This window comes from Coffea arabica, chromosome 2e (assembly GCF_036785885.1).
Source record: "Coffea arabica cultivar ET-39 chromosome 2e, Coffea Arabica ET-39 HiFi, whole genome shotgun sequence".
Lineage (NCBI taxonomy): Eukaryota > Viridiplantae > Streptophyta > Magnoliopsida > Gentianales > Rubiaceae > Coffea > Coffea arabica.
Genome location: NC_092313.1, coordinates 25,130,784 through 25,142,004, shown reverse-complemented (window position 1 = coordinate 25,142,004; position 11,221 = coordinate 25,130,784). Strand labels below are relative to the sequence as shown.

General features: G+C 37.5%; 1 long non-coding RNA gene across 1 annotated transcript; it reads right to left on the bottom strand.

Moving 5' to 3' along the window:
• Positions 1–7,058: 7,058 nt before the first annotated feature.
• Positions 7,059–10,202, bottom strand: LOC113729624 (uncharacterized). The gene is made up of 3 exons (XR_003458165.2): positions 9,957–10,202; positions 7,964–8,042; positions 7,059–7,259 (listed from the first exon to the last, which is right to left on the bottom strand). It is a non-coding gene; the product is annotated as an uncharacterized lncRNA (long non-coding RNA).
• Positions 10,203–11,221: the final 1,019 nt, after the last annotated feature.

Sequence of the window (11,221 nt, the reverse complement as noted above, 5' to 3'; positions counted from 1 at the left end):
AAGGAAAACTGATAGTGAGTGTGGAAGCCGAAGACTCAGAGCAATTCATTCAGTAATCATTCACGTGATTTCCACTAGTTTGCTGAGTATTGCTGACTTTATTAAAGTATGGCAAATATCACGTTGCCATTTACAAAAGTGATGGTTTCTTTGGTACCATTATGGCACATATGCCATGGTTTTTTTTTTTTTTTGGCAATCAAGAATGTAATAAGTTGCCTTTAACCTTAAGATTAGCTTCATAAACAATCAATGTTTAACTACAGTTGTTTTGCTTGTCTGGAAGATCACTATCCAAAAGGGTTAGCTATTCAATGTCGTTAAAAACATAACGGGAATAAACAAACATTTGCTCCAGCTTAGGTCTGAAGAGGTGTAATAGGACTAGAGTCTATGGTTGTCCAATATGTATCTCAATGTTTTATCAAACTGAAGTACACTCCAGAAGGGTCCAAACAACCAATGTTCTTGTCACCATGTGACTTGATATTGGTCTTTGCACAATATATGCAGAAAGGCCTTCTTTTTGCAAAGCCACAAGGATTTGACATGGACCAATTTGGAGAACTTGTGCAGAAGATCAAGGAATCTCTTTCTCTCACCCTAGTTCATTTCTATCCATTACCAGGTCGTCTTGCAGCACTAAAAAAAGAAGAGAGTACTCACTTGACAATTTACATTGACTGCAATAAAGGTTCCGGGGCTCGATTTATCCACGCATCGCTGGACCTGACTATAGATGATACACTTTCACCAAAATATGTTCCCGGGATTGTGAGATCATTGTTTGATCACAAGAGGCCAATTAACTATGATGATCACACAAGGCCTTTGCTGACCATTCAAGTCACTGAGTTGATAGATGGAATCTTCATCGAATGCTCCATGAACCATATGGTTGCGGATGGAACATCTCACTGGCATTTCTTGAACTCTTGGTCTGAGATATTCAAAGCTGAGGGCAGAACAAGTGTAATCTCAAGACCCCCAATACATGATCATCTACTGTTTTCTCAAGGACGATATATTCCATTTTCTAGCCTGCCATTGATTGACGACCAGCATGGTCAAGTCATTATCAGCAGAGATGATGCAGATAAAGCGCCAGAAGCTATGATTAGGGAAAGAATATTCCATTTCTCATCAGAGTCGGTGGCAATGTTGAAAGCAAAAGCAAATGTTGAATGCAATACCACTGAGATTTCTTCCTCACAGGCATTGTCGGCTCATCTTCGAAGATGTATAACAAGGGCAAACTTCTGGTCAGATCAGAAAACAATCTTCTGTATTGTAAGAAACGCCAGATCCTGGTCCGTTCCACCTAAGTCTCATGATTGCTTCTATGACTATCTGCAGGCAGTGACAAAAAAAGCTGACTCTGGTGAATTGTTGGAATGAAGCCTATGATGGGCGGCATGGCTATTACATCACGCAGTGATCAATCAGACAAGTGCATCACATGAACGGATTGAATCATTGGTGCAATCTGGAGAACTACCTCATGATGTGCCTGATCCCTGTAGCATACTTTTGGGAGGCTCTCCACACTTCAACATGTATGGAACAGAATTTGGACTTGGAAAACCAGTCCCAGTTCTAAAGAGAAGCACAAATAAATTTGATTGGGAACTAATAGTGAATCCGGGAGCCGAAGGAGAGGGAAGCATGAACTTTGAGATTTGCCTTCTACCTCATGTAATGATTTCTCTTGTATCTGACAGGGAGTTCATGGAGACAGTCGCTTAGCTTACGGAGACAATTTCAGATTAACAGCTCTGCGTAACAAGATCAAAATGGCTCCTTTAGCCTCTAGTGCCCATGAAATATTTCCCTCCACCTTTGACTGAGTTAAGTTTGTCCTTCCTTTAGCTTTGCAGTTTGATTGCTTTTACTTTAGTGGATGATACAATTTCAATGCTTGTTATGATAATCAATAGCAGCTGGTGATATCCTATATCACTTGCCTCTGGTTGTGAATTAATGTGCTTATATTGACATATGCCAATTTTCCGCAGGTGGAAATCCTAATTGTCATCTCCAGAGAAATTAACAAGGGTCCTTGCTGCTTTTTGCCATTTTATTTGGTCTGTCACTTCTCCTTTTCAACAATTTAGAAAGAAAGCTATCCGTCCAGGGAAGGAAATGATAGTGCGATTTCATGTTTAACCAAAATAGTGTCATTCTCCCATAATCAAAAGATTAAGATTAAAAATTCCAACCAGATCAATTTTCTTCGTACGGAAAAGTTAAATATATAATAAACAGTAAGCAGCATTTCAAGAGTCTATATGCTGTTGCCATATTAAATGTGAGCTATGACATTGGAGGAGATTAAAGGATGCAGGTACATATATGCAACCGAAATCACCAGTGGCCTTTGGAGGATTTCGGTTCATGAAAATGTCATATACGTGTCAAAGAGGGGTCATGCATCAAAAGTATAACTGCTGGATGAAGAGGCATAGTCAAAGTCCAATTGAGTTGAATAAAGTAGTATAGAAGATTAGTAGTTGATTTTATCATCAAGTTTGTAAATGGCAACGTGATCTATACTTTAATGAAGTCTGATTTGTTGACAAAGCTAAAGATCAGTGGCAATACTTGGCAAACTTGTGAAAATCATGTGAGTGAAGCTAACTACGTTTGCCAATCAAGATTTCAGAACAATGAGAGTGTTGTGTAAATTTTGTTAAATTTATAAAGATAACAATGAAGGAAGTGAGCCATTCATTTCCAAATTAATCTAAAAGCAGTCCTGGATCAACTCTGGAGGTTACTATTGTCCAGAGCAATGATGCGACGAGATTATCAGTTGCTCATAGTTAATTGCATCCGTTGCCAACTAAGATTTCAGAATAATCATCAATGCTGTAAAATTAAGTACAGCATTGAATTTTGGCCCTTTTGATCAATCTATTTTCTTGATTCATTTCCTCAAACAAGGTAATCTTGGTATAATTCAATTGCGGGTATAGTTGTTGCTTTAGCTTCGCATCTTCCAATCTTTGGATCTCCAAAAATATTAATTTTTTTCTTTTCTTGATTATTCGGTGGGGTTAAGGCTATGTAGCTTGGTTACATGCGTGCTCGATAGAGTTTGTTTAATGCATTGTGCCTCGACAGAGAAGTGTTATTAAATGCAGGAATCTATGAAAACTGCAATAAGTAAACAACTTCTATCCTTGTGATCTCGCTTTCAAAAGGGACTCAAGGAGGGAAAGCTACCAAATTATGTAATAGTTAGACAAAGGCACTTTGACTTCAAAATTATACCAGGGAACGATGATCGTCCTCATCATGTCTTCACGGGCCAAAAGTTTGTCAAACAATTCTGTGAATCATTGAGATCAAGTCTGCAGTGGAATGAAATGTTGGTCATAATCATATATGATAAGGATAGTGGTTTATAACGTCACTCTTTGGTGTTTCAACCCCAGATGACATCTTGGGTCCTAAACCCTGCAAATTCCAATTTGAGCGCTTAGATGTTTGGGTTCCAGCGATCATGATATCGCCCGGAATGAAAATTACAGCGTACAGTGAAGTGAAACTAATTAATCAAAAAAGCACAATAATTTTAAACTCAATAAGGTAATTAATTTCATGGGCACTAAAGCATCCATGTTAATCTGTTACATAGAGCTGTAAACTGGTAAGTTGCCCTTCATAAACTAAGAGACTGTTTCCATGAACTCCTTGTTAGATTCAAGAGAAGTCATTACATGCATGGTTCGCGGTTGCAGGTCGCAGTCACGTCATAGTTGCGGTTGTTCCACATCTGTCATGATATATTGATCGCATATCGGATAATGCGCACATTGTAGCACATAAAAGTTTCTAAAAAAATCTGAAAAAATTACTAAAAATAGAAAATGCCATAACAAGCGTAATTATCAAATTAGATTTGGTGAATACCTATATTATCATATATATACTAATTAATGTTGAAATAAAGTGATGCTACTATAACTATGGACCTATAGTATTAAAAGTAATAAGGCACCTTGTATTCCAATTATCATTAACAAATTAGCATTAAATAAAATATGAAATTTAGAGCTTAAGATGAATCTAGTTACGAAGGATGAAATTGAAAGTAGGAAAAAGTCACCATAAAAAAATATACCTACTTTATAATATAGTTTAAGGAACTTTTGGGGCAGGTTCATAATTTCAAAAAATTGAGGAGCAACTTATAACTTTTTTGTTTCTTTTCTTTTCTTCTTCCTCGACGTCACTGCTCGTACTACTACTCTGCTGCTGCTTCGATTTGTTTCCTCCATAACAACGGCCAACCATCACAAAGGCCGATGGTCTCTTCTCTTTTTTTTCTTTTTTTACACTTTCATATACACCCACATTAACTCTTACAGTAGAACTACTCTTCTCTCATTTCATCTCCCTGTTTCTCTCTTATATAATATAATTTTTTCCTTCTTATTTTTCTATGTTCACGCTCCAAACTCTATGACAAATTGGGGAATCATTACCATACTTTATTTGATTTGTTGGTGAAAGAGACCTTTATTTTGATTTTTATGCAATTAATAGTGGGCAGTTCTCAATCCAGTCCTATGTTAGCCCTCTATAGCCAAAATGTTTTTTTTATTCCATTTCCGATACAACTTACTCCAACTCGTTGATTTCTCAACGACACGCACAACAACTGTTACAACTCATTCGATATCGGTCGAGTTATTGCGTGTCATCTCGAATATAGTAAATTTGTGATTCGGGGATCCATATCATACCGATTCTCATTGTTCCAATTATGTCTTGACCGAGTCATCGTGGACTTGACCGAGATGACGAACCATGATTACATGTATAAGGCAAATCTCAAAATCCATGCTTCCCCCTGCTTCGACTCCTGGACTCACTATCAGTTTTCCATCAAACTTATTTCCACTCCCATTTTAAATAGCAACTCGTTTTCCAAGTCCAAATTCAGTTCTATACATGTTGAATCGTGGAGGGCTTCCCAAAAGGATGCTGCACGTAGGATTGTTAGCGGGTCGGGTTCGGACCGAAATTAAAAATTTCTGACCCAGACTAGTTATAATGTACCAGTTTCGGACCTGACCCGTATACCCGATAACCCTTGTGCTTAGGATCCAAGAACTGGGTTTGATGGATCCCGAGTTGGGTCTGAGTATGCCCCAAAAAAAAGGCCAAACAAAAATAATGTATTTAGAAGTATTTATATTATTGTCTTTAGAAATATTATTGTAGTTAGAAATAAGGCCCCAACAAGATTAGAGTTTGTTAATTTGGTAAAAGAATTATTATTGTATTTAGAAATATTTATATTTTATAATTATTAATGTATTGTTTGAGTCTGGGTCGGATATGGGTCGGAATCCTATATTCCGTATCTGACCCACTTTTTTGTTAGACTACCTGAGTACCGGTCTAGGTCCGGGTAACAAAATTATTTCCTAACTTGTACCCGAAAAAAACTATCGAGTCTGTGTCCATACCCAGACTATTGACAACCCTAGCTACAGGGATCAGGCACATCTCAGGGTAGTTCTCTAGATCACCTGTATCCAACCTGCTTTTTTGTTAGAGTAAGCGGGTACGGGTCCAAGTCTGACTCCGGATAATGGAATTATTTCACAACTCGTACCCGATAAAAATTATGGGGTCTGAGTCCAAACCCCGACCTTTGACAGCCCTAGCTACAGGATTACGCGCATCTCAAGGTAGTTCTCCAGATTGCACCAATGATTCAATCCATTCATGCGATGCACTTGTCTGATTGATCACTGCGTGATGCAGTAGCCATGCTGCCCATCCTAGGCTTCGTCCCAGCAATTCACCACGGTCAGCTTTTGTTGCCACTGCCTGCAGATATTCACCGAAGCAGTCTTGAGACTTAGGTGGAACTAACGAGGATCTGGTATTTCTTACAACCCAGAAGATTGTTTTGCGATCTGACCAAAAGTTTCGAGCCCTTGTGATACATCTCCATGTATGAAAAGACAAAGCCTTCAAGGAAGAAATCTCACTGGTATTTCTTCAGCATTTGCTTTTGCTTTTAGTTTTGCCACTGACTCTAATGAGAAATGAAATATTCTTTCCCGAATCATATCATATGGCAATTTCTCTGCTTGATCGCTACTGATGATGAGTTCATCATCATCGCCGAGAATTGGTGGAAGACTCATAAATGGATAATTTTGTCCCTGTGGAAACCATCGATCGTGTATTGGGGGTCTTGAGATTGCACTTGTTTTCCCCTCAGCTCTGAATATCTCTGACCATGAATTCAAGAAATGCTAGAGAGATGTTTCAACGGCGACCATGTGATTCATGGAGCATGCAATGATCTTTCTCTTTTAAAGAAACTGAGGAGCTTTAGAAACTGAAGAGGTCACTCTTCTCCTGTTGAGTGGGCCCAGACATTTTCCAAAGCTTAGAAATGTATGCTTAGCCTAGCTTTTTTCTGATTAAGAGATGTAGTGAGATCTCATTGTGAATAGAAATTGTGAATCTAATACCTGATTATGGGTAAATTGCTACCAACCCTTAACCAAATGGAGCAATCTAAAACTGCACCTTCTAATTCTAGAGTCAGATGTGTTTTTTTTACCCCCACAATTTTATGGTACTACGTTAAAAGGTTTTTTTTTCTTTTGATAGAAAAAGAAAATTTTATTAATATGAGATAATGTTCACAGCAAGTGCAGTAACAATAAAATCTGGAAGGATATCCCTCCACATACAATCATTAGAAATAGAACAAGCATATTTAGCAAAACAGTGTGCAATATTATTCAACTTTCTAGACACCCATGATGTTTCCTAGGTTGCAAAGGTTTGTATATCTATGAGAATATCATCTACAAGCAGTCCACAAGTTGATGCATCCGTATTCATACTTTGAATCATTTTAATAACTTTTTGACAATCACCTTGAATAATCATGTGCAAATGAAGATTCAACAACAATTTTGTGACGCCCCCACTTCTCCCAAGGGCGAACCCAAGGGTACCCGCGGGACGCCTGCCCAATTCTCGCCAGGACTCGAGACAATTCCAATTCAAACTTAAAGTCTAATACTAACAATGAAAATCGGAATAAAGGTACGAAGTCATTTCCGTACATAAATATTCAATCTTACATCACAATTTCAAACTTACAATTACTTTCCCCAAAATATACAACATCCAAAAGTCTCTAGTCGATTACAATCAAAACACTAATACAAAAGTGCCTCAAGTCGGCCTTTCCTTAACATCTTTCATTCCAGTTCCTGTTAAGGAAAACAAACTAATGGGATGAGACAATACTCAGTGAGGCCAAAAAAGTCAAGCAAGCACGTAGTTCAAGTATCAATAACATTTATGCCATAAATGAAGCGATAAAATCAAGTAATTCACGATTAACAATTAAACACACTTGAGTAGGATACATAAGCTCTCAGGAGCTAATTTTCACTTGCTTCGCCACGGCTCGATCCGATACCCCCTCGTAATGACACTCCGTCATTCGAGTAGGTATTATGTCCGTAGAAACTTCACTTATTACTTCCTCCATCCATCATTCCACCCTCTCGGATCCGTAACCAAACACGCACGAAAGAGCGATACTCGCCGAGTATGCCGAACAAGATCTCAAAAGATCAATTTTTGTTTTGTTATTCTCTTGGTTCATCAAGCTTCTCGACTAACCCCATACCGGCTCGACTTGCAAGATTGGCTAAGAGAATTGGGCGTCCCCATAAGTCGAGCAGGTTCACTCCACTCGACATCACGACACGCACGATAACACGACATGCACACGAAAACATGTATATTTTGCCGATGAGATTCACTCCAATCGACTTTAAAAATCAAGTTTAATGCAAGTAAAGGAGAGCGAGTGCGATAAAGTACACACTCGTCTCATCAAGTAACATTCACGTATATGAGCAAGATAGATCAAGTAAATACATCAAGTCATACACTTGACACTCACCTAGTCAAAACAAGAGTGGCGCACAATCAAGTATTTTAGGCGTCCCCTATGAGATCCTCTTGAAGGTCTCCTTGAATGCCTGAGCAAATAATTTACAATTACACACTATCACTTTTAAACCCCTTAAGAAAATATCATGAAGGAGAGCCTTAATTACTCGTAAATCGAAACTCAAAAGTGGGGTTTAATAATACAAAGTGGGGTTCAAAAGTGGGGTTCAAAAGTGGGGTTCAAAAGTGGGGTTTACAATTACACACTATCACTTTTAAACCCCTTAAGAAAATATCATGAAGGAGAGCCTTAATTACTCGTAAATCGAAACTCAAAAGTGGGGTTTAATAATACAAGAAAAACTGATTTTCATCCTTGAAATCAAGTGTAAAATGGTCAAGCAATATTGAAGGAAAATGAAGAGTCCTTAAAACTCAATTTCCTTTAAGTTCAGAAATTTCATATTTGAGGTGCATTCTTTGAAAAATCATATCTCACTCTTTGTAGGTCCAAAATTGGAAACCTTGGTACCATTGGAAACTACTTCTAAAGTACTAAAAGTTCTTGGAAGGCACTTTTCCATGATTCAAAACGAAGACACTCAAATTTTGGCTTAAAATTACTGACTTGCACTTCTAAGGCAGATTCGGGGTTGATTTTTGGCAAACTTTGGAAATTCAGCAAAAATCACAGAATGTGAACTAGCCTTTCAAATTTGAAACTCAATTAGAGTTACAATCAAGGTTTAAAACACAACAAGCAGAACTAAAATCAAAGTTTTGAGCTCCAAGATATGGCAGCTCAAAGTTGGCTAAATTCCTCATTGATCAAGAATTTCCAGATTTGAAACATGAACTTTAGGACTTCAGTTGGGCATCGAAATGGACTTGGAATGGCATCAAATTTGGTATGATTACACTACTATATGAGGTCTACCCCTCTATCAAATTTCATGAAAAAATTCGTACGGAAAGTCAGTTAACAAGACCACTAAAGTTCCAGGAATATCCAAGACAATTCTGCCTTATGATTACGTTTTCCTTTTTTCGAAACTTTAGCCAATGAAATCATCTCAAACATGGTTCATTTATGAAGGAAAAGTCTAAGAAACATTCAACATACATTTGGTATGTGATTAACACCAAAAGTTTCAAAATAACAAGTCCCAATTCGAGCTAAGCCATCGGCTAGCCCAAAGTTAGGGTTTTCTTTCTCTGGTGCAGGTTTGTAATTTGGCCATAACTCACTCTATTCAACTTAGAATGGGGCACGGTTGGTGGCGTTGGAAACTAAATTCATAAGGCTACAATTTCTTAGAATAAATCGTTTTGAAATTCTATCCATAGCTAGCTTAAATTCAAGCAACAAGTCCCAGCACCTCATTGACTCTCTAGCACAGCAACAAAACAGAACAGGTAACTTTGAAAAACTAGTACGATTCACTCAAGTCGAATCAGGGGATGCATTTTATACCGTTAGAAAACTAGAAGTGTCTAGTTTCAAATTCCATAAACGGCACTCAATTTTGACATTGGAGAAAAGAGTTATGATCATTTAAAACTCGCTGCCGGAGCACCTCTGTACACGTTTTCCAGCTTTGAAATCATTACGAAAATTCAACTTTTAGCCAACCAAATCAAGTGATTTTTGGTGGAAACTTTCCACATAACCTATACAACATATCTACAACAAAATCAAGGCAATTTGATCACAAAAAAATCGCACTAAGGCTGCGGCAAGAGCAGGGCAGATTCGGCCCCTCCCTCCCTTTGGTTTCCTTTGAGTTTCTTTCCACTTTTTCAACATATAACCACTAGTTTAACACTTAATCAACATAAATAACATTCAAAATCATCATATCAGTCCAACAAGTCCATTGTGGGATTTCATAGAGCCCACTGACATGATTTTCAACCAACCAAAGTTACCCACGTGAAGCTACAAGCTTCTAAGTGAAATTTAACTTAATAAAACTAAGATTCAAAAGTTGGATGATGATTACCTCCTAGATGATGATAAACCAGAAAATTTCGGTCACTAGAGCTCCAAGAAAACCATGAGAATGAAGCCCTCTTCCTAGTCCAAGATGATCTCCAAGTTGTTTTAAGTTTGTACGGTGAATTTGAGGTGAAAAGATGCAAGATTGAGTGAGATGAGATGGAGTTTTGGTTCCTTCTTCTTCCTTGAGGTTGTTCGGCTGCCTTGAGAGAGAAAAGAGAGAGATAGTGCTGATGCAAAGCTTCTTGGAGAAGCTTGATAGGTGTAAGCTTTAAGTGCACAAAAGTCAACTCTCTAATAATGCGCGTACGCGCGCGTTTCGTGTCTGTTTCCTCTCGGGTTTGTTTCATTTGTGCACTAATCCTTTAATGCACTTCCTCTAACACTATTATTATCCACTCTTAGTAGTCTAACAATAATTTCTAAAATCCTCCAATTAGTCGCGCGCGCGAAAACGCGAACTTTGGACTTGTGCGCGATAAAGCGAAATTTGTAAGAAATTCTTATAACGATAATATAACTAACTATTACCAGGGTAATTATTCATAAAAATACCTATTTTAAGACTAACGTACGAGTTTTCAAATCTCCAAGATCACTATACTCTCAAATCAATTATTGCCTCCAAACGCGGTTTCACTAAATCTCGCTAAAAGAGCTTCCAAAAATTAAATTTATTAATGGGACATTTTAAAAATATATGTAAGTCATAGTTCCATGTAAATGGTTCCAAAAAGGTTGAAATAAATTATTTGGAGAAAACGAATGAATAAATATTTAAATAAACTAGTAATATATGATAAAATAAGAAAATTTTCGGGTCCTAACAAACTTAACCGTAGCCTTTGTAACATACGATTCAATAACCTCTCGATAAAAAATTCATTAAATTTGTTTTGCTAATCTTGCCACGAAATTACCCTCAACATCTCTAATAACTTCAATACCTGATATGTCACAACTAGCTAAGACAGCCCGTCAAAGTTAGCTTTAACATTATCCGTGGGAGGTCTTTTCCACTGGGACAAAATAGATTGTTGACTTGCATATGTATGCTCAATAGCCATTGAATTCCTATTTGCCTCCTGAAATTGATTCAAAAAACATAACGAGAAGGATACCAAACTGAGCGTGTCCTTGTAAGATGATCCATCAAATACAGCCCCGTTACGATTATTCCATAAATTCCAAAGTGTAATAGCAACTAATTACGTGTCTTCCTTCTTCAAATTTATAAGGATATTAGACAACTAGGATACCACATTATGA